Source organism: Ambystoma mexicanum, chromosome 4p, assembly GCF_040938575.1.
Source record: "Ambystoma mexicanum isolate Mex_15411 chromosome 4p, UKY_AmexF1_1, whole genome shotgun sequence".
Lineage (NCBI taxonomy): Eukaryota > Metazoa > Chordata > Amphibia > Caudata > Ambystomatidae > Ambystoma > Ambystoma mexicanum.
The window spans coordinates 164,478,124-164,505,157 of NC_090927.1; the positions used below are offsets into that span (position 1 = coordinate 164,478,124).

At 48.0% G+C, this 27,034-nt stretch overlaps 1 protein-coding gene across 1 annotated transcript in view; it reads right to left on the reverse strand.

The window, feature by feature from the left end:
- The window catches only part of KCNK3 (potassium two pore domain channel subfamily K member 3), a 355,048-nt gene that overhangs the window by 97,472 nt on the left and 230,542 nt on the right, over positions 1-27,034 (reverse strand). The gene's annotated exons all lie outside the window — the stretch shown is intronic.

The following is a 27,034-nucleotide window of genomic DNA, read 5'->3' on the forward strand; positions in this document are numbered from 1 at the left end:
GCAAGACAATGTGGAGCAACACAGGTTCGATCCCAGAGGAAGCAAGACAATGTGGAGCAACACAGGTTCGATCCCTGAGGAAGCAAGACAATGTGGAGCAACACAGGTTCGATCCCCGAGGAAGCAAGACAATGTGGAGCAACACAGGTTCGATCCCCGAGGAAGCAAGACAATGTGTAGCAACACAGGTTCGATCCCCGAGGAAGCAAGACAATGTGTTGCAACACAGGTTCGATCCCAGAGGAAGCAAGACAATGTGGAGCAACACAGGTTCGATCCCAGAGGAAGCAAGACAATGTGGAGCAACACAGGTTCGATCCCTGAGGAAGCAAGACAATGTGGAGCAACACAGGTTCGATCCCCGAGGAAGCAAGACAATGTGGAGCAACACAGGTTCGATCCTCGAGGAAGCAAGACAATGTGGAGCAACACAGGTTCGATCCCCGAGGGAGCAAGAAAATGTGGAGCAACACAGGTTTGATCCCCGGGTCCATGCTTAGAAACCTCTGGGTATTAAGCGTGTAATCACAATTGCTTAAAGCCTCATTTTTCAAACTGTCATTCCTTTGCAGAATCTCCCCATGCATGCACAAAGAGCACTTCCCGTAGGAGGGTGGCTCTATCCTCAACTCCAGATTTGATTATTATAATGATTTACACGTGGGTGTTCTCAGCCACCAATTAGAAGAAATTCAAAAGATCAGAAAACTCTGCAGTACGTTTGATTTTTCAACTTCCTGGCACTGAGCCTGTTACCTCTTCCCGTCAGCCCGGTCGCTGGCTGCAAGTCAGATACCGGATTGTTTTTAAAACCTTTTGTTTGGTTTTCAAATGCATACAGGGCCTGGCACCAGTTTATGAGCACAATAAAATCCATCAATACAGACCATCTCGATCCCTGCAATCACTACTTGTAATCCCTAAATCCATCCATAAACATTGAGGAGGTGCCGCATTCATTGTTGATGCCCTCATCTTTGGAACAGGATCCCTTTATCCATCAGCTCATAGACAATTATTTTCCATTCTGTAAACCACTGAAAACCTGGCTGGCAGAGAAGGAGGATGATCAGTCATGCACAGCGCCTTGACACAGTTCAGTCTGTAAGTGGCACATTACACATTCAAATTAAAAAATATTCTGAATTCAATGACTTACACTCAGCTGTATGTTGCACAAACCAAATGTCATGGCAGACCTGTATTGGGCAGTCATATATTTTCATTCTGTTCCAACCATCCCTTTAATGTCAGGGATTGCACTGGTTCTCTCAGCCTATATCGGGTCCACATCATGGGTGGGAGTCCTAAATGTCTGTAGAATGGCTGATGACAGCAGAGGGCTAAAACATCCTGAAGACCATGTGCTTGAGACTTCATGGGAGGACGGAAGGGTGCATCCCGTGGCAATGCTGGAGACATGCCTCTGCATTGTGCATCGTGTTGCATGCTGTGAGGTATTGGCAGTGACAGGCTCATGCAAAGAAAAGCCTTGGAGCTTGTCCTGGTCAACCCCTAGATGCCAGTCTGGAGCATGCTGAGCTGAGGTGCTGTTGTCCTGCTCGTCGCCTAGATGCCAGGCTAGAAGAGGCCCAAAGGATGAGTCCGAGCTGAGGACTTCTTGTGCTGCTCATCACCTGGATTCCAGACTGGATGGGGCTGATCTGAGGACTGCTTGTCCTGGGCAGCCTCGGAACGCCATGCTGGGCGAGGCAGACATCAGGACTTCTTGTTCTACTTATATCCTGAATGCCAATCTGGAAAAGGCTGATCTGAGGTCTTCTTGTCCTACTCAACCCCTGGATGCCAGGCTGGAAGAGGATCACTTGAGGACCTCTGTCCTGCTCACCCACTGGATGCCAGGCTAGAAGAGTCTGAGCTGAGAACTTCTTGTCCTGCTCACCCGCTGGATGCCAGGCTAGAAGAGGCCCAAGGGATGAGTCGCCCCTGTCCTGCTCACCCGCTGGATGCCAGGCTAGAAGAGTCTGAGCTGAGAACTTCTTGTCCTGCTCACCCGCTGGATGCCAGGCTAGAAGAGTCTGAGCTGAGAACTTCTTGTGCTGCTCATCCCCTGGATGCCAGGCTGGAAGAGGCTCTCCTGAGGACCTCTGCCCTGCTCACCTGCTGGATGCCAGGTTAGAAGAGGCCCAAGGGATGAGTCATCCTTGTTCTGCTCACCCGCTGGATGCCAGGCTAGAAGAGTCTGAGCTGAGAACTTCTTGTGCTGCTCATCCCCTGGATGCCTGGCTAGAAAAGGCCAAGTGGTGACTTCTTGTCCTGCTCACCCACTGGATGCCAGACTAGAAGAGACTGAGCTGAGAACCTCCTGTCCTACTCCTCCCCTGGATTCCAGACTTGTCCTGGGCAGCCTCTGAATGCCTTGCTGGATGTGGCTGATCTGAGGTCTTCTTGTCCAACTCAACCCCTGATACCAGGCTAGAAGAGGCCAAGCTGAGGGCATCGTATTCTACTCATCCACTGAATGCCAGGATAGAGGTGACTGACCACCAGCTTGTTTTCCTGCTCATACACTGGATGCCAGGTTGGAAGATTCTGAGCTGAGAAATTCTCATCCTGCTCACTCCCTGGATGCCAGGCTGGAAGTGGGCAGGCTGAGGACTTCTTGCCTTTTTCGTCCCGTGGATGCCAGGCTGGAAGAGACAGATCTGAGAGCTTCTTGTCCTGCTCAGCCCTTGAATGCCAGGCTGGAAGTGGGCAAGTTGAGGACTTCTTGCCCTTTCCATCCCGTGGATGGCAGGTTGGACAAGGCCTGGGTCTTCTCTGGCCAAGTTATCTGGTAACTTCTTCAGAACGTCTTATTGGTGCTGGTCAGCAGAGGTCAGCTTTCCCCCAGAGACCAGGGGTCTATAATGTAATCGTTCCCTGTTATCTCTTCAGCAGAATGACAGCCCAATTGTGTGACATGTACAACTGGCATCGCCTCTTGCTTTGTGGCACTCGCTTAGCTATTCTGCTAGATATAACGCACGCCACTGAGCTATGACAGATATAAGCCAACCGCTGCAATGCATTATCAAACATGCCCTGGCATGAAAGCTTGGTGCTGCTTGCTCAGGGGCAGCGGCCCCCGATTCCTCTCACACAACCATATTCTGAATCTACCCAGATTCAGGGTAATTCCTGGATCATATCCACGTGCTGCCACTGTCCCAGTTTCCATTAATCCTCTTCCATCTGATCTTCGGTGCCTTGACGTCATGTGCTGATTACTGGGCTATGCTATCGCTGCACAAAATCAGAATATTAGTTGACATGGAGCCCGCAGTCACCAGGTTACAGAGAACTGGGCACTGGGGTGGCATCCCAGGAAGCTGCCTGGACAGCAAAGTGCCACCATAACATTCACAGATGGAAACAGCCACGTCGCCTCCTTGTTATTGGATGCTGAGACGAACAGATTGTATTGTATTGCAGTTGGTTATTTATATAGCGCTCTTTCCCCTCTTGTGTGGCATCAACGCACTTGTTCGCTTGGAACGCCCTCGGTGACCTTAGTCAATGTGGTAGAAGATTCTAAGGGGTTTAGCTTAGGAGATGCATGTGTGCATTTTTTCTGGTCTAGGACTTGGGTGGCTGGCTATGCCCGACTAAGCAGCCCAAAGAGAGGTCAGGCACGTGGGTGAGCGCTGTTGTTGGTTTGCGATAGAATACTATTGTTGAGAGAGTCGATGTGTGGCGAGCTGTATCGAGTTCCTTTTGGTTGGTAGTCGCTGTATGATAGTGGCAGGGGTGTTGAGGTACGTCAGGTGTTTCAGTCTGGACGGGCTAAATGCGATGCTAGACCGTAAGAGCGTGGCCAGAGCAGCATTCTACCGTGCATAGATGCTTGGCTGTGCCTGCGGCCTGTGTCCACACTGGCGGTGTGAGATATATGTACTGTAAGATTCAAAATTGTGCAGCTGGAGCGATCTTTGTCCAGTGCAGCAGAGGAAACAGAAGATAGTGATTCAACGCCATTTTACCCAAATTTTGAGTGGCACCAGTTTATCTGCTTCATGTTGGCGACTAACATTATATCTTAATGTTTTATAGAAGCTAATTCCAATTTTCACGCGCCTAATTTTTCTTTCAGTCTTGTTTGCTCTTTTCATTCCTTCTTTTTAGTTTTGGTCCCTGGATGGGGTATCACCAGTATGAGAACAAACATTTGCTGTGAAAATTATATTTTGGCTTGGCACTATTTTTAGGCATTTGTTGAGCTAGACATTTTCATGATTCACATGAACAGTAGCAAATTCTCCTTGTTATCTAAATTCTTACCACAGTGAGGTGATTTAAAACAGCTATTTCTGTTTACAAAGCACATGTCTGAATGCTAATGGATGGATTGTAGTATTTCAACTGCTCCTTTGCTACAATTCATTGGCTTTCAGATGTGGTGCTAGCCACCGCTAAGACAACAATCTAGTGGTTTAGAGTCTATATGTGGGCTTGGTCATTTGTTTAGAATGTGTGGAGGGGTACACATACACTAGTACATCATTAGTAAATATTTCTGTGTGTCATCTAAATTCTAGTCATAGTAAGGTGATCTTAACAGCCGCTTCTGCCTCCAAAGCAGCAATCTGAAAAGTAAAGGGTTGGTTGCAGACATTCAGATGTCCCTTATCCACATTCTTGACACATTAGGCTGAGTTTGTGCTGTCACCTGTGCCTGCAAAGGCATTTGTCTTTAAGGTAATGGCTTCATCGCAGCTCTCAAGCAGCTTCAGGTGTCAAAAAGCTATTTAACTGAGTGCACCATCAGCAATTTAATATCTAAGAAATGCATCATTGATAGCGTGTGTTTTGGTTGGCACTGCCAATGCCTTGATTTATTATGTTTTGTTTGTCTTTGGTTTTTGCGATGGGGGTCTCCGCAGTCCTCTTCCTTCAGTTCCTTCTCCCCTGACACTGACAAACCCTTTCCGACACTGCTCTGTTCCTTGCTCTCCATTTCTCTGTCCTCTTCTTTGACACAACTCTTCCCATTGCCTGCCTGGCTTATTTTTCTCCATGGCGTCGCTTCTATTTAACACGTAGAGCCCCTCCCCTCGCCCCCTCTACACACACACAAACCCTAGCCCGTTTCCTATTAAACCCATTGGTTCTTTAATAATTTACTATTGTATCTTTTCTACAATTTCAATGTGCATGTTTCCTTTAGGCATACTTTATTTATGGGAAAGCACCTTTTCGTTTTCCAGCATAGTTGGCCATTTTTATTTATTTATTTTATTTATCATTTATGTAGCAGAGTCACTGACCCGGGGGCTTAAGGGCGCTGACAGGAGACAACACATATAGCCGAAGCCAGTGATACCAGGTAGAGATTAGGGGGAACCAGGAATCGGCAGGAATAATTAGCATGACATGTAAACGAAAATGAATACGTACCCAATTTCAAATATGGTGGCTTTGTTAATGAGCAAGAAACTGACACCCATTCCCATTTCCCGGAAGGTCACCGTTTATTGTGATTAAACGGTGACCTTTAACTCAGGGAAACCGTGTACTTGCTATTATGAATTGGGCTGAGCACAGTGTCCTCGGTCAGCTGCCTTATTAAATCGCTTTGCTGAACCTGGAGTCACAATGCATGTGTATAAAAGCCCATCTAGGTGTTTCGGAAACTTAACCAGCAAAACCAGCATCTCTACCCGAGCACATCCTCCTAGGTACTCATGTTATCTATTTGCAAAGGATGAAAGGATGAGTGCTCATTAGGGGTGTCACGGTATTCGTTTTATGACGGTACGATAACCTTCTTGCCAAATGACGGTATATCATGGTTATCGCGGTATAGCAGGTGGAGTTAACTGATCTTAACAAATATTTTCTAAAAGGTCATAAATTGACAGATTTATCATCACAAACAAAACCAGGCACCCAGGGCCAGAATTGGGCTTTTCAACATACTTTCCACTGAAATGCCTTGCTTCCACCAAACACAAACACACGTGTGGAGAGGAGGGAGTGGGGTGGAGGCCTGCTGCAACTGGCAAAGCAAACTGAAAAGCTTTTCTTAAGTGGTCATTTAGGCTTTTTGCTTCCCCACTGGCTACTGGTGAAGATGAACATGTTGCCATCTTGATAACCTGCATGCCACAGATCAATGGAGGCTGATGGTAGTATACGCTTGTGCACATACACACACACACACACACACACTTTCTTTTTACGTTACAGCCTTTAGTTTACTTGCGGGCCAAAAGGTGTTCAGTAATCACTGACATGTTACCCTTTGGTATGGTAGCAAGGAATACCCACAGAGATGAGTGAATTTCGCAGTGTGACTTATTATATGTAAATTCAATGATAGAACCAGGGAAATCCCCCATTGGCATATGTTTAGAGAACATTATCCATTATAAATATATAAACCCCAAAGCCGCCACCCCAAAGTAAACCCTTTTCCTTCTTGGCACTGTATCTATTCTTCCTATTGCTAACATATTGATTTTGTGTAAGGCATGTGTGGTTTATGGAATGGCATTAAAAACTGCTCCAACTGAAACTATTTGGCAGACGGCACATCCAACAGTGCAAAACCAAGACTGTGCAGCAATTGCTTACTGCAGCCTTTCCAAATCAGATTGAAAAGCACACTTAACTGTATACCGTTATATTGTTACATCCCTAGTGCTCATTGTCAAGATGGAAGCTTGTGCTGCATACAGAACACAGCAATCCATATGGCAGTGCAGGGATACTTTTACAATGTAGGGCAGGCCCCTCAGACTTCTCTCAGGTTCAAGTGCAATGAGGGCCTCCATGAGGGCCCAGTGGTGAATTGGGGGAGGGTGTGGTGAGAGGGCAATTCAAGGCCTAGGGCACTGGCTGACGATTGGATTGGCGGAGAAGATGCCGAAGAGGTAAAGGTGGCCGGGATGGAAGGCAGGCAGTTGCAGGTGGATATGGCATGCATTCCTGACAACCTGATTGGCAGGTGCATCTCCCATAAACTATGGGAGGGGTCATTATTTCAGAATAATGACCCTTTCAGTGGTCTATGAGGCTATTTGCACATGGTACTAGAGGCAAAAAAGGTTTTCAAGTTACAGTAGTGAAGTAAATCATGTTTACTAATTAATAAGCTGCACAGAAAGTGTTAGTGAATTAAATGGGCTTCCATTTTGAAATATTGAAATAACTAGGTTGTTTTTATGAGGTAGACATTTTAGCGATAACATTGGTGGAATTGGAACAGTTTTAGCATGAGCTAGCACTAGGTACAATGTCAAAGAAAAGGGTTGTTCTTTACAAAGGTATACGCATTGATCCATGTTTTAGCTTCCCCTTTGCTGTGTTCCTTTAGGTTGTAGTGTGTGTTGTTGATAGAAATATTGCTGGGACATTCCATTGCAGTTTCTAGATAACATGTCTTCTGTTGTTTACCTTTCTGCTTATGAAGCCAGAATGTCTGGTATGCAGTCAATATCAGTAGTTATAGACTGCATTCGGAACATTCTGCTTGCCTGAGAGTCCTCACTAATTACTTCCATACTAATAATTGATGTGCTCCATTAGATGCGTTGTACTTGATGCACTCTGATAAGAGCTCTCTAAACTTTGGAAAGTTTCAGTGTCCTTATAAGTCACATCACGGTCCCTTAGAATCTAAGAGACGTGGGAGCTCTCCTTTAGAAGTCGAATGCCACCCAGAATTCCTAAGAGGCCCTTGGTTGCAAGAGTGTGCAGAGCAGTCATGTAAGGACAGGTTCAGAGAGAGCCCTGCAGACATTAATAGTATCAACCTAGAGAACACAGAGCAGATGTGAAACAGTTGTGTAGACAGGGCTGGAGGAAATGACAGCAACTATTTGCATGGAGCACTGAAAGAAGTCGGATCTCTTTAAGGAATCGAGTCCTGTGGAGAGGGCAGCTGCAGAGCTGAGGGCGGGACTTCCTGTAGGCTAGGCGGGCTGGGGGAAGTCTGACTGACTGACAGCAAAAATAACAAATACTCAATCATGCAAGGCCAGCGAAAGAATTCAAAATAGCAATTCAAAAAGAGATTAAGATGAGTCAAATAGCTTCTGTGAACTAAGCACATGGTAGAAAAACACGCGATTAACTGTTTCACAAATGTAGCCATTTAATAACAAGGCCACTGTTTTTACTGTCCAAAGGAAAAATATTTAGTTTCCACAATTTTACTTGGAATGATGCATTCACTTAGGTAATACAATGTGAAGGTGGGCCGATCTTAATCATGGGGTGCGCTTACAAGGTGGGTTACGCGCCCTTTAAGTCCAAAGCCCAGGCATAGAGTCTAGTGGCTGGACAGGACCGCCACCAATCCAAGCCATCTCCAAGCAGACCATAGTGTTTGTACACTAAAAACAAATTAAATTGGGAATTTATATCGTGCTTCATGCTTGAGTCCCTCCCCTAAGGGCGGGGCTGCGCAGCGTTCTCTTGCGCGGTGCCTCTGTACTGTCTTCCCGCGTACACTTCTGCTTTTAAACTGGATACCAAGGTCCGAACTCCAGTATATTTCTTTGCATGCACAATAGATTCTACAGTTATTAAAGGCTCCAACGGGTGTTTTAGGTATAAAGGTATGTTTTGTTAACTATAGTCTCAGTATGTTATGGTGATCGAGATGGACAGGTGCAGCTTATTTGGAGAAAGGCGGCAGTTCCTTTAATACAGGCTGTTGGCCAAGAACTGCGCATTCCTTCCACACAAAGCCCAGGGGGAGCCTCCACTTTACCATAACCGGCGGGCACTTACACCTAACACTGCAACGGGCCCAAGCGGCACATCAGTTCAGGCACCGGGAGCAAGTGCAATTGGGTCAATCGCTCTAGGAACCCTATAAGAGCCGCACTATGCGTTTATTTATGCAGAGCTGGTCCTGCCCGCATCCAGTGATAAGGTCGCCGCAGAAATCCTGCGGCACAAAAGATTGTTTAAAGAAATGCACTTGCAAACGCTGTTATATGTGGGGGGTGGGTTAGGGTAATGATATAATGTAAGGGGAGCATGGTGGGGCTGCAGGGGTCTCGCTCCCGCATATAAATGTGTTAAAAAATGAATTTTTGTAAACCGCGTTTTCGGCCGAGGGCTTTTGTTTGCCGAGCTTATCACATAGACCCGGCCCTGGCAACATATCGCCATTCAATAGCGACACTCACACTAGTTGACTAGGTTGATCCCACAGGCTGCTCTTATAGCGAGCCTCTAAAGACCCCTGCAGCATTGTTGCTCTTGCCTATATGCCAGGTGTGTACCTAGGAACATGTACACCAAGGTTGTCCAACTCCAGGCCTTGAGGGCCGGAATCCTGCCAGGTTTTCAGGATAGACCTCATTAATATTCATGATAGGAAGTGTGCATACATTTAGAATCATTGTATGCACATTTATCTCATGAATATTATTGAGGGGTCTCCTGAAAACCTGGCATGGGTGCGGGCCTCGAGGCCTGGAGTTGGACAACCCTGATGTATACACTTAGGAGAAGGTTCTGTGCCTACACGCCCAGTTTTACAGAAAGGCCTTACTTGAAAAGAGGGCCTACACAGGGGTCACAAGGAATTCCATGCCCCAGCATTAAAGTTAATCCGGTCACAGTACACTCACGGCACACAAGACTGCACCGGGAGGCTTTCTTGTCTACAGCTCACTGTGCGCTTCTGGCACAAAAAGACGCACACAGAAGTACAAAGAACAAACTCCTTGCAGTCATACCACAAGCTGAACCAAGACACTTGAGCAATCAAGACGGATAGACGTCAGGAGGGGTACAAATTTCAGGGTAATCACTCCCCTCAAGATATTGACATAGGTAAATAACTTGTGGGAGGGATTATTGCAAGGAATTGCCACCTGGCAAGGTTGCCAAGCCCTGGCTTTTATTATTTTTGTGCATACAATGATGCCAGTGACTCTTGCTCCAAAAGGGTAACGGCTAACCAGAGCCCCTTTGTCGCAACTCCATGCCAAAAACATAGCGCGCTTGTGCCTGCTGTCTAAGTAGACTGATCCGCAGCAGGTTCAAAGGTCACAAGATGCCCACTCAACCACTGCAGTAACAGCAAAGTCACTGCAACACAGGAGGGGCATTTAAGATATGCCCCCTAGACCCAAACTACAATGGTCATGAACCCGCCATGCTGGCAGCAGGGTAATCTCTACGAATAGGCCATGCCTGAGTTTAGGCGTGGCGCATGGCAATACTTATGATCATTGCCGCCAAATCCCACTGATAATGCACATGAGTCAGCTCTGCTGTCGAAGGGAATGTGCATTGGGGTCAGACAGTGCTATACTGCCACACGGCAGGACAGTAACCCAGAGGACCCAGCTACGCCTTGATTCCCTTTGTAAGGGCCAGTATCCCGCTCCTCCCGAGACAACCACACAGCAGGTAGCTGTCCTGACCCCAGGTATCAAAGAAGCACACCCACTCAGGAGGAGTAGCCTCACACCAGGGTGCTGCATATCCAAAAGTATTTTTTGTCAGTAGAAGGGAAGGGGTGAGAGTAGGATAGGCTGGAGTGCTCTGGACACTGGAAGAAGCCTTCCGCCATCTTGTTTCTCACTGTCTCTCTTTCCCTTTCCTGTCTCCTCCACTTCCTCTTGAGCAAAGCACTTTGTGTGCAAGATCACTGGGAAAAGTCCACTCCAGCCAGGAGCAGGGATTGGTTGCCTTACGCAGGCTATCTTTCGACCAATCACCTGAGGAGTTGTGCCTTTAAAAGAAGAAGTCTCGCACTCCTTCAGAAGAATTCCCACAGTTCCTCAAGGATCCTTTAAGGCTGAAGAGATGTTCTAAACATGCTCACCTCAACTTCCTTTGGGTCAGTTGCACTGTCTAAAGCCCTCTGCTGAGGGCTAGGGCCAACCACTCTCCAAATGGATCTTCTGTGCCAGAAGAGCAGAACCTGAACTGGAGCATTCTATCATGAATCCTTTGCAAAGGCCTCACAGCAGCCGGAGGGCCAGACCAGCCGAAGCACCCTGTTCTTCAGCACCAAACCGGCTGTTCTGTGTTCCCCGCATCCTGAACAACGGGGGAGGCACTGGTGCTGGTGTCTGCATTCCTCCCACCAGGCGAACTATTGCACTACATCTAAACCAGCTAGATACTGCATCGTGTCCTAGCAAAGCACGTCACCTGTGAGGCCTGAATCGAGTGCTCAACGCCGGATCCCGACCCGAATACATGCAGGGCCACTCCCCGACTCTAATCAGGGGTTACAACCATGGCTAGGCTCAGCTAGCACGATAACTGCCGCCTTATTGACGGCACATCAATGCACCCTCAATCACCACTTCAACGTACGTTGCCCGCCGACTCGAACTGCCATTCGACCGCACGCACCTTCATTCTCCCTTACTTGACGCCCGCTTGCTGCCAGGGCCCCGACAATCCTACCTGCCCAAACTGAGCCTGATCAGTTTGCCTAATCGCTCACCAAGAACTGAATAGCAGGTACTGTGACACTGAACTGCCCTCACGGTCGGTCTGGGGTCTAGAGACTGTTTAGATCACAATCGTTCCTGTTTTCAACCCAACATCCTTTTTATGGTAGTACCTAACCACCCCTGGAACCAGGGCCGGACTGGGAACCAAAAGAGGCCCTGGAAAATGTTGTCAAAGTGGCCCAATATTTTGCTGAACGAGCGAGCATAGCGTGTGAGCCCAACACACCGTGCATTAGACAGGCCACAAGACACCCGGTCCCGCACCAAAAGGGTGTTAGGAAACCTGCTATTATTAAGAGTAGGAGATTGAAATTAACAGGAAGAAGGAACACCTGCCCTCCCCTGCTTCCAAGATGGTGCCAACTGAAGGGTATTTCTAGGCACTTTAAAAGGGCTAGGGTCAATCCCCAGGCCATGAATGAGTCCGGTGTTTGTCTTCCCCCGGACCTTCCTCTGGTTCTGTGTTAACTGACTCGTAGCTTGGGTCCTTTGTTGGGCCAAAGCACAGGTAGGCAAATACGAGCTGAGGCTGTTAGGGAAAATGGGCACAGTGAAATCAATGCCAACTGCTTAGTGCTTCTGGGGCCCCCTGACCATGACACGGTTGTCCCCCATCCCCTCTCCAAGACTAGCCCTGGGCTCTGGCAGATGTAGGCCCCCAGGGTGTGTGGTAGTCACTAGTCACATTCTGTGAAGATTTTCATTGGATCTGCTATTTGCTCTCACTCTAACTGGCTTTGTGAGGAAAGATGAAAACTCTGTACACTTGTCCCTGCACATGCCTTCTGTGCCCCAATGTGTGCAAACAGATAGGAACTATGTGAACATGATTCTGAGGGTCCTCTCAATGGGTTAACGTGTGCAGGGGAGAGGAGCTATGTGTAAAGGCTTCTGAGAGTGCTATCAATAGCACAGGGTGTGCACAGAGGTAGAGGCTGTGTGTACAGGCCCCTGAGAGCACTCATACAACAGTACCATGTGTACAGGGTGATGGGGGCTATGTGTAGGCGTCTGAGAGCACTCTCAATAGCCCTGGGTTAGTAGGGAGGTAAGCGCTATGTGTGCTCCCCTGAGAACGCTCTCAATGGCCGTGTGTCTTTATAGAGGTAGGTGCTATGTTCACAGGCATGAGAGAGAACTCTCAAGTGATCTGTATGAATGTAGGAGCTATGCACACATGTAAGTGCTCTTGTGGGTGAAGGGAGGTAGTAGACATGCATAGAGGTGTGGGACTGCTTGCATGGGGTCTGGGTATGAAGGGATGTAAACAGAGTCCTGGAGTGTTCCTAGTGACCCTGTGTGTGCACGCTTGTAGGAGTCATGTGCACATGCCACTAATAACTCTGTGTTGTGGGGTATGCATGGCAGTAGGTGATATGTACACAGCAGGACAGCTGCGTGAACACATTGTACCCTAGAGGAAGGCAGGCCAAAGGCCAGTGCCACGCCTGTTTGCCCACAATCCACAGTGCACAACGTGCAGGAAACTGGTATGAAACACACATGACGTGATTTAGGCTTGGTGCCCCAGCCAGCTCCTGAGGGTGTTTGGGGGGAGCTTCTGTGCTATTAATTCCCACCAGGCTTTGTGGATGTGCTGCAGAGGCAGGGCACTGGGCATGTGCATTAGACAGGTCGCTGGATTTGAAACACAGCAGGCAAAGTTTGTGTGACAGGGCAGTGTGCAAAGAACAGGCAGACAATGTGCACAAAGGCCTGCCTCAGGGCACGCAATGCAAAGTGCATGGGAAGGAAACTAAAGTGCAATTATGCAATCCTCACTGTGCAAGGATTGGTCAAAGAGATCACACTGTGGAAAGAAAGATGTAGGGACACTGAGTAGGTCATTGGTACAGGAAACGTAACCAAATGTGTAAAGTGCATCCACTGCATACATACTATGTTCAAGGGCCAAGAAGAATTTGGGCCTGTACCCATTAAAAAACGTTTTGTGATGAATCATTCCCATTGCGTAATAAACAGACTTTGGGACACTGTGTAATGCTAATGCCCACCCATTACTTAGTTATGTGATGCCAACACATGAATTGCAAAATATACACGCAGGGGGCGCGCCTCCCGTGATTTGCACCATGCACACAGTGGAAATACACTCCTCCCATATAATTTGCAAAATGTGCATTTCGGAAACACACTTAGTAAGTGCATATGATATGACTGGTGACATACACGGACTTCAGGAATACACGGACACCACACCCTCATGGCCAGTTGCACCCACGTGCCCTAGTTTCACTGGACCAAGTTGGTACATTTTACTGTTGGCTCTAGAAAATAGACTGTGGGGGCATGGGAAGGATCCAGAAGAGAGGAGGGCAGGTAAGCCAGGAGAGGAGAGGAAAGAAGGAGGTAAAAGTACCAGAGAAGAACTAGCAAGTGATGGTCACTCAGCAGTGTTACCCAAAATACTCATCCGAGTCTATCTGTCGTCCCCACTGCGACCTTGGCATGAACAGGCGTGTGCTCCTTCAAGGAGCTGACTTTGACACTCCCTTCTGACAGCTGTGGCTCTCCTCTGCCCCATTTCAAAATGTGCTCTGCGGAACCTCTTTCAATAACTCTAACAACTCAAGGGCACCACTACAACACGTGGCTGTGTGTTTTGCAAGTTAGAGCCACGAAAATTGTCTACCAAACCCTGACTAACAATATAACATTATGTCAAAAAACGAAAGTCAGGAAAACACAGCCAAAATGTGCACATCAGTGAAAACCACAAACAAGTAAAAATGAACCTACAAGTACGTTTTAACTATTATTTTACATTGGATAACATGGCAATGCCCCCATTCATTTAACAAAGAATGTATGCGAGGATCAATCTAACCTGGTGTGATACCTCAGTCAAGCAAATGGTGGCCTGATTCGAATCTGTGTCAGTGAATTGGCCATTGTGGATACAGGTGGTGTATCCACAATGATGCTGAAGCAAGATAAGCAGATATTATGCATATTTCAAGCTCGTTAACATGTCTCCACGAATAACAGCAGCTGTACACTTATGTTTCCCATGTGCTTAGGTTTGTGTTAAGTGTAAATGGTCTGGGTATTCCATGTACTTGTGTTGTAGGTTCTTTTGTGAAGGGTGTGGTTGATTACTTTTCTCCATGTGGAAAGTAGGTCTTGTTTAAAGTGTTCTTAATGTGACACCAGCCTTGTTTCAATCAGTGACATCGTCGGGGGGCTTCATTGAACTCTCAACCTTAATTACACTTGTCCAGAGTTCGAAAATGTAACGTCCAGTCACTTATGTGAAGTATTGACTCGGATTAGTGTTTTTTAGATTTCAGTTTTTTTTTTCTTCCCTTTTTTAGCCAGTGCTTCATTGAAACGTGCCATTCAGTAAGTTACACTACATCCATATCCATAGCGTTAAGCCTGCGGGCAGTGGCATTACATTGCCCCTTGTGCGCAACTACACTCAGCAGAAGATACAATGGGAGAGTGGGGCACTCAGCACGCAAAAAATAATTCTTACCTTTCAGTCGGCAGTCTGGCTGCTGCCCTCAGCCACAGCCTCCCTCGAGTCGCCTCCTGCTTCTGCTATCTGGTGATGGTTTAGGGTGACCAGATTTCCAAAACGAAAAACTGGGACGACCAACAACATAAAAGAGGGAGTAACACGTTGCAGCCCACCAATTACCGCCCCTCCCCAACCAGTGGCGTAACACATGGTCTTGGGGCCCCCCTGCAAGCCATGCTGAGGGCCCCCCCCAACTCGGCAACAAATCACGGGTCGCGCCACACGCTGGGCCGGCCTAGATTACCACGCTTGCGCAATACGCACAAACGTGTTGATGAAGGGATATACCACACACTGCACTAGAAGAAAGATATAAATATGTGTTTTAATGCTATATACAGCACACTTTCCGAGAAAAATTGGCTAAAAAGCCACAGTGTTTGGTATCGTTGTGTAGGGTAACAGCAATCCAATACATGCAAGTCACCAACAGTGTACATGAACATTAATGCTTTGCTATTAAAAATGCCATGCCACAATGAAAACATGTCCAACTGGCTGCACAATGTAGACCAGTGTAGACACATAATAACATTACAGTAAAGCATGCCAGGCCACATTAAGACATGCCTAGACTGGTTGCACCAAAATGCCAGTCGAAGCAATAAGACTCATAAAGAAGAGAGCACACATTCAAGCCTGCGTCTCTGCGGCCTCTAACAACACAGCCAAACTCTTTAAAATCTGCAAGGAACTGGCCAATCCTGTTGCGGTTTCTACCTCTCCTGTTCCCTCAACAGGTCCTCTGTACAGCTTTGGCCTCTCGCTTCTCCGCTAAAACTCAGAACATCCTGTCCACTATCTCCTCTTCCTCTCCCTCTTCCTCTCTCGGCCCCCTTTGGCCATCTCTCCCTCTCCTCCTCCTTTCTCCTCTTTCTCTCTAACACCTGACTAGGTTTCTAGACAAGTCCCACCTATGGAAGTGTCGGCGAAACAGGTGCTCGCCTGCTCCTCCAGAACCATTAAGGACCACATTGACACCCTTGATCCATTTCTGTAATCATACTTTTGCCACCGGAACTTTCCCCTCTCCCAACCTCTTGGAAAAGCTGGCCAACTGCCAGCTTACACTCCAAACTGAATCTGTTGGTTGTCTCCATGACCATCAGTCTGGCTTAAAAGCTGCCAGAGAACTGCTGCTGCTCTCCTGAACACCTGTGAAGATCTGATCTCTAACCTTGATTCAGGCATTCCTTCTGTCCTCATTATCCTGGAACTTTCCTCTGCTTTCGACGCGGTCAACCATGCCATCCTGATCAATTGACTCTGTGAGAACCTGGGCATCATGGATCAGACCCTGGAGTGGCTGACCTCCTTCCTCTTGGACCGCCCCTCCCAGGTCCAACTTGGTCCCTTTCACTCCGTCACCTCTCTCTACATGTAGCCTTCTCCAGGGCTTTATCCTCTCACCCTGGTTTTTCAACCTCTACTTGGCCCCTTTGACCCACCTAATCACTACCTTGTCCTCTAATTTACAGTGTTATGCGGATGATACTCAGCTTTCCTTCAGGCTCCCCTCAGCCTCTCCTCTCTCGCTCATTCCTGGTGTCATCTTCAACTCCACTCTCTCTCTCTCCTCACATCTCGGACGTAGCCATGAAATCCCACTACCAGCTGCACCTCCTCAACGGGACTCTTACATTTTTCACTTTCCCCCAGAAGCTCACTGTCTCCAGAGCTCTGGTTCTCTCTAGGGTGGACTACTGCAACAGCCACTTTCTCAATCTGCCTTTCTCTACTCTCCGCCCTTTGCAACTAATCCAGAACAGGACTGCGAGGCTTATCTTTGGCCTCAAGCCCAGGGACTGTATCTCTCCAGCCATGAAATCTCTCCACTGGCTCTCGGTGGCTGCAAGGATCAAGTTCAAGACCCTTTTCATTGTCCACAAGGATTTCTGGGGCTGGGATACGCACTACATCCAATGCTATCTGCCAAAATACCTTCCTTCTCGAGCCCTAAGGGTTAGATGCTTCTCCAGGCAGAGAGTGGGGGGGGGTAGATCCTTCTCCCCTGCAGGTGCCTCCCTCTGAAATGGCCTCCCTGACCCTCCCAAACTTGAGCCGGACCACCTGACGCTCTGGAAGCAGCTCAAAACGTTCCTCTTCTCCTCTGCTTTCTCTCTCTGCCTCCCCTGCTGACCTACCTGTCCGCTGTACCAACTGGTTGCTTGGCTACCCTCTGTCTCACTGAGTCCAGGCTCTTTCTTGATCAGTCACCCTTGCACTGCCTCCAGGCCTACCACGCATTTAGGGGCTGTAACTGTAACCCTACAGTCCCTTGTTCTCCTTGCACTACCCAGAGCCACGCTGCCCTGGCGGCACTTACTCAGAGCATTGCTGCCGTGTTTTCCCCTCCCCTCTCCCTTGCACTTCCCCCCTCCCTTTCCCCTTGCACTTCTCGTTCTCACACTTGCATGATCTGAATGACACAAGGCTTAGTAAGATCATTTGTCTTGTCCTTCCTCAGTTTTCCTTCCGTTGTCTTGTCGTGCCTAAAAACACTTGTGTACAGGTGTGTTATATATGACTTATCATATCATAACATATCATTTTATCACAGATGCCTAGAAAAATATACAGTGCCGCAGTAAGAAACGGCTAGACTGGCAGAACCCAAATGTCAGTCTAGCCAGGAATTACACTTAGCAGGACTGCTCTATCAGAAATGCCCAGTTAAAAAAAGTCATACCAAACTGAGGAATGACTAGACTGGCTGCACCAAAATGCCTCTCTAGCCACTAATGCCACATATCATGCCTGCATAGCATGGACATGGGCGACCATTATGATTTATTGCACAACTCCACGCCCCACACAGCCCTTCTCCCTCCCATCCCCTACCCCAACCTTCAAAATCAGCTCATTGGCCCAGAATTACCTGCATGTCCCTCTTCCTTGTCCCAGTGCTTACGTATGAGGCTCCTTGCCTCACTGGTAAGTACTGGGATGGGGCAGAGTGGGACTAGGAGTAATGAAGATTACAGGTAGCTAAGTCAGGCATTACATTCATGTACCTCTACCTTATCCCAGTACTTGTGCATGAGGCATAGTGCCTCATACACAAGTACTGGAATGAGGAAGAATAGGCATAGGTGAAAGATGATTATCAATAATTAATTAATTAATCAAGGCATTAAACACAAGTAGTAGTGCAACACCATTGAGCTGACTGGGTTTCAGCACTCCCTCCCCCCACTGAAATTGTGGGCTATGTTGACTTGACCTGGCTGACCTACAGAGCAGTTGCCGACAGAAAAGGACACAGATGTTAAACGGCACCTGGGTTTTGCCGTTAACAAGGGCCCGGCCCAGCAATTACCAATGTACAGCATTTCACTGTTAGTACCTGCATTCAAATACCAAATTTTTTACGCAATTGAAATTGCGATGTGGGTTTAGTACTTGCTTGCCAGGGGAGTGATTGGAAGGGTAGAGAGGAAACAGGAGACCAGTCATTCTACCCATAAGTGGGTGCTTTCAGACCTAAAGGAGAGATTTAACTGCTTGTAACATTGAAGCTGCACTAGAATAGTCTCATTAAAATGCGTAAAGAAGTTAGATGCCGTCACATAAATACGTTTTCTCCTCCCCACCACACGTGAAGTTAGCGCCTCTCCCAACATTTGAAGGGTTAGCCTCCCTGAAATGTAGGTTTTGTTGTGCGCCTGAACACAAACACACACACCATTCACCATATATACACACACACACACCCAGCCATCCATATATTTAAGAGTGAACTCTTTCACCATACAAGCACACCGAGGCAGCCACCCGTACATTTAAGTGTTCTCCCTTTCACCACACAGCCACACACACCCAGCCACCTGCCCATACATTTAAGTGTGCACCCTTTCACCATACAGGCACACCCAGGCAGCCACCCATACATTTAAGTGTAAGTGTGCATCCTTTCACCATACATGCACACCCAGCCACCCATTCATTTGTGTGCACCCTTTCACCATACACTCACACAGGCAGCTACCTATACATTTAAGTGTGCACCCTTTCAGCATACCCTCACCCAGTCAACTATACATTTAAGTGTGGACACTTTCACCATACAGGCACACCCAGGCAGCCACCCATACATTTAAGTGTACATACTTTCACTGTACACACACACAAACACGCATAACCAGCCACCCATACATTTGTGTGCACTCTTTCACCATACACTCACACATGCACACGTCATGGGTTGAGGGGAGCCATAATGCTTCAAAAATTAATTTGGCCTCATTAGGACCCTGGCGGTGACGGTATGAACGGTGGCGGTAGGGCACCGGCACCGTTCATACTGTCCCGCCGCATTATGAGTTCTGCTCGCAGGTTCCCGACCTGTGTGGCACCAGCGAGCATAACTCGTAATTGCGCCGTCACCGTTAACAACGGTGCCGACACAACCATGCTCCCCACCCCCATTCTGCGCTCTAGGGGGATCGTGAGCCCGGCAATACCGCCACCCGCGAATGGGAAATTACCGGCCCATTCAGCTTGTAATGGGCCGGTTATTGCCTATTCGCAGGAGGTGGTGCCATGCTCGTAATGAGGCCGATTGTTTCTTTTTGAAGTCACTCTGACTTCATAAAGACATTATTTCTGTTAAGGACTAAACCATAATGGAAATAATTTCTTTATGAAGGCAGAGTGACTTCAAAAATAAACTATTTATTTTTGAAGTCATAGGCTTCCCCCACCCCATGACATGGAGGCCTCCAGTCTAGGGTCTTCATGTCATGGGGTGGGGGTAGCCACCAGAATTTTTGTATTCACTCTGCCCTTCATGCAGAGTGAATTAAAAAGAAAATGTAAAAAAAAAAAAAGGTAGACTTTTTTTTTTTTTTTTACATAAGTGGGGCCCCCTTCCAGAACATGTGGTCACGGGGCCCCCCGCACCGTGGGAGGTGCGGGGGCCCCTGTTATGCCAGTGTCCCCAACACGCCCCCACAACCACCACCCAATCATATTTCCAGCACTTCTCGTTTTTATAAACTGTATATGATCTAATTTGTGCCGTTTTGTCTGTGAATCTTGGCATGTTAATTCAAAACAAGCGTTTGCTCTCATTGATATTATATGGCTTTCTGTACAGCCATTACCAAGGCAGTCTCTGTGGCACAGTCAATAAGTGCTGTGACTTGTACCTGGAAGTTTGGGGGTTCGAGCCAATCCTTCAGCTCCAACATTCTGAAGTGGTAACTACAATTCTAATTACCATTGTCACGGCGCTTAGAGGCCGGGGGATGTCCCGGTGGGGCAGTCCAGCCCTGCCTGGAACTACGCTCAGAGTGCTATTTTCTTCAGTCTGTCGCATCTTCGCTGTTCTTGCCTCTGGGGTGGGTATTTGCATAGTAATCTCCCTTCCTGCTGTTTGCCGAATGGGTTGTCTATTAAAGTTCTTATATTTTTAGAGAACCTTGATTGGACATTCCCTTTATTTTGGACTGTGCTACTGGTTCACCTTCACACCACTCTTAGGAGCATTGCCTTCCTTCGGCCCACGTTAACACAAAAGGCGAAGGAGGTATATCTCTTAACGGTCCCTGTTTTACCTCTATGATTGCGCTGTGTTTTGGTTTGTAGATGTGTGAGGGCTGAGTGGGCAATTTCTGCCCCTACTCATCCTTGTACTCCTGGTGAGCAAAATCCTGTTTGTCACAATTATCCCAAGAGATAATGCCCCCGTTCTGTAACAAATGATTGGTCAGCCCAGGTTACTACAAGTGCCATTACAGAACCCAGAGGCACCAATAAGGCACGGTGGCTAGTTAAATGAGTTAGACCATAAACCTCTAACTTGAATGCTTCGGCAGGTGTTCAGTCCACTGAGCTATCTCACATATTCAAAATAAGGGCCTGGGTTTGCAGCTTCGGATCACAGAAAAGCCTTTTCAAAGAATCTAGTCTGTGCTTGTCAAGTCTATTGCAATGCTTTAAGCTCGCCTTGGAGTTGCAGACTAGGATGCCATTCACACACTGCACATCCTAGCGTCATGTTCTGCGCATAAAACACACACCAGGCCAGCGGGCAATGTGTATACACAACCTTTGACCCTTCAAGGCAATGCTAAGAGACAGCAGTTGAAAGGTCGGTTCCCAGCAAACTTCGAGACACTTCAAAGTCACCTCTGCTCCCATTTCTGCCTCATTTCCCAAGCCTTAATGTCAACACGAGCGAGGCGGTGTAAACTCGCCCACACGCCTCACTCCAAGGCCGGCTTTGATCACTGGCAGCGCTGCAAGGAGCAGAGCCGGTTGGCGGAGCGAACGAGAAGTTGCATGTTCATCTCCGTCGGAGGCCCGCACAAGGTCCCGGCCTTTTTTGGTGCAGAGGAAGGAAAGAACAAACACCCCCTGAGAGGCAGGGACTGAGAGTGGGCTTGTTCTCTGACTGGCTCTCGCAGAACATTCGGTCAAGCGCCATTAACCCTCAATAAGTGCTTTCTCACCGAGGGTAGCAAACGGTAATGATTTGGGGCCCCCCGAGAGACTACAACAAAACCCGACCCTTTCTCGAATGCCGCGCTATTTGTTCATCTGGGTGTACAAGCACTTTTCTGAATGTGGGTGAGAGAGCGAGAGAGGAAGAGAGACAGGAGAGGAAAGGAGACAAGAGAGGCGAGGGGGTGGGAGGGGTGGAGATGAGAGGATAGGAGAGGAGTGCAGAGGAGAGGAGAGTGCAGAGGAGAGTAAGAGGAAGGGAGAGGAGATAGGAGGAGTGCAGAGGAGAGGAGAGTGCAGAGGAGAGTAAGAGGAAGGAAGAGGAGAGAGGAGGAGTACAGAGGAGAGTGCAGAGGAGAGTAAGAGGAAGGAAGAGGAGAGAGGAGGAGTGGAGAGGAGAGTGCAGAGGAGAGTAAGAGGAAGGAAGAGGAGAGACGGGGAGAAGAGGAGGAGAGGGGCGGGGAGGAAATGAGAGGCTAGAAGAGGAGTGCAGAGGAGAGTGCAGAGGAGAGGAAGAGGAAGGAAGAGGAGAGAGGAAGGGAGGAGAGGAAGAAGAAAAGGTGAGGGGTGGGGAGGAGATGAGAGGATGGGAGAGGAGTGCAGAGGAGAGGAGAGTGCAGAGGAGAGTAAGAGGAAGGAAGAGGAGGAGTGCAGAGGAGAGGAGGGTGCAATGGAGAGTAAGAGGAAGGAAGAGGAGAGAGGAGGAGTGCAGAGGAGAGGAGAGTGCAGAGGAGGTTAGTAAGAGCAAGGAACAGGGCAGGAGAGGGGAGGAGAGCAAGAAAAAAAGGAGAGGGGCGGGGAAGAAATGAGCAGAGAGGGAGAAGAAGAAGAGAGGTGAGACAAGGAGAGGCGAGTTGAGGCGAGTTGAGGCGAGGAAAGGCAAGATGATCACAGAAGATGAGAGAAGAAGCGAGAAGAGGAGAGCGAGAAAGGGAAGAAGAGATGTAATGAGGAAGGAAAACTGTGAGGGAGAGGGGAAGAACGAGATTGAGAATCAAAGAGAAATTGAGGTTGAACAAAGCACAAACAGAGATAGGGAGAGAGTGGGGGGGTGGAAGCGGGAGAGATACTGGAGAGATGGCGAGAGTGTGAGCGAGAAAGAGAAAGAATGAGAGAGGGAGAGAAAAGAAGAGATAGGAAGAGAAGGGCAGAAAACATGAGAGACAGAATAACAGCTCTAAATCAAGAGACAGTGAGTGGCAGGCAGAGGAAAAGGGCAGTGGGAGAGATGGGAGACAGGGAGTGAGGTGCAAAAAGGAAGCAAGCAAACTTTTAGGAGAAACAGTGCGTGAGTGAGGGAGCAAGAGCCATCGTGGGTTATGGCCCCCCTGGATGAGTCTGAGGCCAATAAACTGTGGGCATTTTATTCGCAAGGCGCACACTTATTCATTTGTGCCCAAAGAGCATTGTATGTGCAAAGAGCACACGTGTTCATTAGAAACTATATGGCCGCCACCTTTCCTTCAGCTCCTAGTTGTTATTATTGCGGCTGTTGGCGCTGGACGCCAGGGGCCCTCCCTGTAGGGAAACGTTTGAATTCTGCCTACTTAGATTGGAGGAGTCCAGTGGGCGTGGCTGTCTTGACCACTCCGGCCTGCATGAACTTACACCGGGATTCAGGGTCTGGGTTTACAGGTGAAAACAATCTGAGCAGGACAACCCCAGAGTTTTCCCAGACAAACACATAAACAGTTCCCACGCCAGTGTGAGCTGGGAAATATGTACCCAGAGAGGAGAGACATCACCCCGGCCCTTTACCCCCGCTGTCTCCCCAGACAGGCAGTCTATGAGAGGAAAGGGTTAAGGACTCTGCCCCTTGCCCGCTTTAGCCCTTGGCTTCCTCTTTCCTCCCGGGTTGGCTCATTCCCCAGAAGGGGACAGATCAGCAGGGTGTGCAGTTCCCTGGAACAGGCAAGCCAGCCTGAGGTCCCCTCTGAGGTGAGGTGGGTGCTGCAGAGAGAAGGTTCCCTTTTCATGAGGAGATCAGCGTGAGCCCATGCACTTCTCCCCCCACTCAGGTGCTTTTCTGGCTCTTGGCCAGCATGGAGAGCAGCCAGCTGCAATGTCTAATCTCTCTAATGGTCGCCCCAGTCCCCTCCGAATCTTTTCTCCGCTTCTGTTCTTCCTTCAGATTCCCAATGTAGGTACGGATCTAAACCAATCCGAAGGGCGGGAGAGTGCAAACATCCAATGGGGGCCTAGCAAGCTACCCTAAAGATGAGGGATAGCCAATGCAGTTCCTCGAGGGTAGGTCTTATGTGGTCAAATGTCCACACACTTTAGATGTGGTCGGGTGCCGCGTGCTAGGTGGCCCCCAGCCGGATTAGGGTAGTGGCTGGGACACCTGCAGTGGGGTTCCATGTGATAATGTCTCTGTAAACAATGTCTTCAACATCATTTAATGTACAGAGTGATCTTGCATTGGTACTGTTGGGACTCAACTGCGATGCCCAGGCTAATTCATTAAGAAAAATCTAGGATATTGACATCAATCAAGGGGGCAATAGGCTCAGATGGACAGACCAGAACTTGATAGCTTTCGTCATATCAGTGGACTTTTTTGTAATTGGTTATTTATGAGCACTTAATTCCCAGAGGTTTCTAAGCGCGGACCCGGGGATCAAACCTCTGTTGTTCCGCGTTGTCTTGCTTACAAGGCCAGCGCTTTGCCCCTGAGCTATCCTTCTGTGACTAAGGGAAATTGACAGCCATATACTGAAAAATGATAACCGCGACGACTTTATAGATTGGATCTCCCACCTTAACTTAGAATGTCTGCCCTCCCCTCTGGTGGGCGGTAACATTGTACTCATTCTAAGACTCAGGGGGTATATGATAGAGCCATACAGGTATGATATGTTATTTATAACACGCTTAATACCCAGAGGTTTCTAAGTGAGGACCCGGAGATCTAGCCTGTGTTGCTCCGTGTCATCTTGCTTCAAAGGCGAGCACGTTGCCCCTGAGCTATCCTCCCGCAGTAGCTAAGCGAGCATTGAGACAAGATGAGAGGTGGCAAATAAGATACTCATATGATAATAGACATCTACAAGTGAGAAAATACAAAATCTCATATAATGATTGGCTGGAGCGCTATAGTTCCTCCACTCGCCATGCTGAATGGCCAGCAATGTACAGTATTCTTAGATCAGGCGATACCAGGAAAAGCTGGCGTGTGCTGTATAAGATCAGAGGCTCGAAGGCTGGACACATAACTAACCTTATTGCAGCAGCAGATTGGGAAAAACAAACAGGTGTGAAGTATAGGGTTCCCAATGACAGTAGATCAAGTCCCCATTACACTTAGTTCTCTGGTTTGAATTTTGATAGAGAATGCATTTTGGGAGTGAAAACTAAGCTAAAATCGTCCAGGGTCTTGGGGCCTGATGGCTTGGTGAATAGAAATGTAAAGGAAAATGGGAACATTGTAGGCCGTCATTCTTGAATGAGCTATTTCATACAATCATGGACAGTAGCAGCATAGTTATTTATTTATTTAGTTCTTGTGCATTTGTTAGTTGCTTATGCAAGTAAATTGTGTTTCGAGCCCATAGAGTATGACCAGTGTGAGGGGAAGAAAGAGGGAGTAGGGGTCCCAATCGGAAGGGTCTCGGTCTTGTTGGCATTGAGGCAGAGATGCTTGGAAGTGCACCAGGACTGGGTGGCAGATAGACAGTCCAGGATGATGGAAGAAGCAAGAGGGTCAGCAGGAAGTTTGAAAAAGAGTTGTGTGTCATCTGCATAACACTGAAGGTTGGGGGAGAATGAGGAAATGAGGAGTAACAGCTTAGCAAGGTAAGTGTTAAAGAGCCAGGGGAAGAGGTTGGAGCCCTGGGGAACCCCCAGGTGGCGAAAGAGGTAGGTGAAGAGACGGTGCCCAGAATAACCTTGGATGATCGTTCAGTCAGGAACGAGGTCAGACAATCTAGTGCCCGCTCCGAGATACTCAGGGTATCATGGAGCCGTATTATGAGGATGGAGTGGTTGACCGTGTGAAAGGCAGAGGAGAGATCAAGAAGGATGAGGACAGCTGGAGAGTTAGAGTCCAGAGGTGCGGGCATTTCTTGACGGGTGTTCAGAGAACATTTTTCGTGTCTCTGGATGCTCAGAATCCAGATTGATGGTCGTGGGAACCGCCAACAAGTTCAGTGTGTGAAGTAAATTGGGGAGGGCCAGCTTCTCCAGGACTTTCTGAAGGAAGGGTGTGATAGAAATAGGGTGGCAGTTGGCTGGACAGGAAGGGTCTGCTGAAGGTTTATTCAGGAGGGGGTGCACAAGGGAGTTCTTGATGGAGGAGAGGAAGGAACCAGTAGCAAACGAGTGGTTGCAGAGATCAGTGACTGCAGGGGCAAGAGAGATAATGTTGTCCTTGATGGTTCTGGAGGAGCAAGGGAAACCTGTTTGGATTAGACCTTCATAGAGCGGACAACTTTGGTGACCTCATTCAGTATGACAGGGGAGGAGGAGGGAGGGTGGGAAGCCATAGGAGGCAGGGGTTTGTGGAAGGGGTTGGGGTAGAGGGTAGCAAGGGTGCTCAGGATGACCAGCATTTTAGTGGGGAAGTGTGTGGCCAGTGCATTGCAGAGGGCCTGGGATGGAAGAGGGGAGGAGGAAATTGCTGTTAGGTTGGCACCCGATACCCGTGCCTGTATGTGGGCTCTTTTTTTGACTCGGGTGGAGAGTTTTTATTACCTGCCACTTGGAAGAAAGCGATAATAATGTGTCTATAAAAAAGTCTCTTGCCTCGACATTGGTAATTCTAGACTATTGGCCTTTCTCGATATTGCTAGTAAAATGTGTGCCTCTCTGGTATTGGGAGAACTTAAATCCTAAATCCTGGGTGTGGAAATACCCGATCCTAAGTGACTTACAGGCGGGCTTCAGGGTTGGGCCCTCCATCCCTCATAATGCCAGTGCTAAGAAGAGCCCACATTTGTACATGTTGTTTGTCGATTTTACAGCAGCCTTCAAAACTGTTGACCGAAATACCTTATGGGGCCAATTACAGAGGCTAGCATTGCCAGGGGGCTCAATTTCAATCATAGTGCAGTTACATGTGAGGTTTAAAGCCGGGTTGTGTCCTTGCACCAATGCTGTTTAACCTGTACCTGGCCGGCTTGCCTGATACACTGTCTACAGCAAGACATTCCCCACTGAAATTAGGTATGAAACATGCAATGTGAATGGCATACCCGGACGACATTGTTCTGTTAGAGCAGATCGATATAGGTATAGAGGGTAGTGCCTTGAAGCTCTGTGAATATGCTAGGAGCAAACACTTGGTGATGAACATAAATACAACTAAATTCATGTGTATCAGTGTTAGTAACAACACCCCCAGAATGATCAATATCCCGATGGGTGGTATCGGGCACGTGACTAGGAGGTCACTTGCAAGTTAGTGATTTTCTCCAGCCAGGCATCCTCTAATAAGAGGAGCAGTCTGGCTCTTCCAAACCAAAACTCAACTTTATTTGCACTTTATCAGCAACTTTGCACATTATTGTTGTACTGTAAAGGTATTTGTGGGAAACACTGCACTATTGGTTTTTAGCTTTGTATAGGAAGGGTGTTTTTAGTAATAATTTTTATGTATGGATTTACA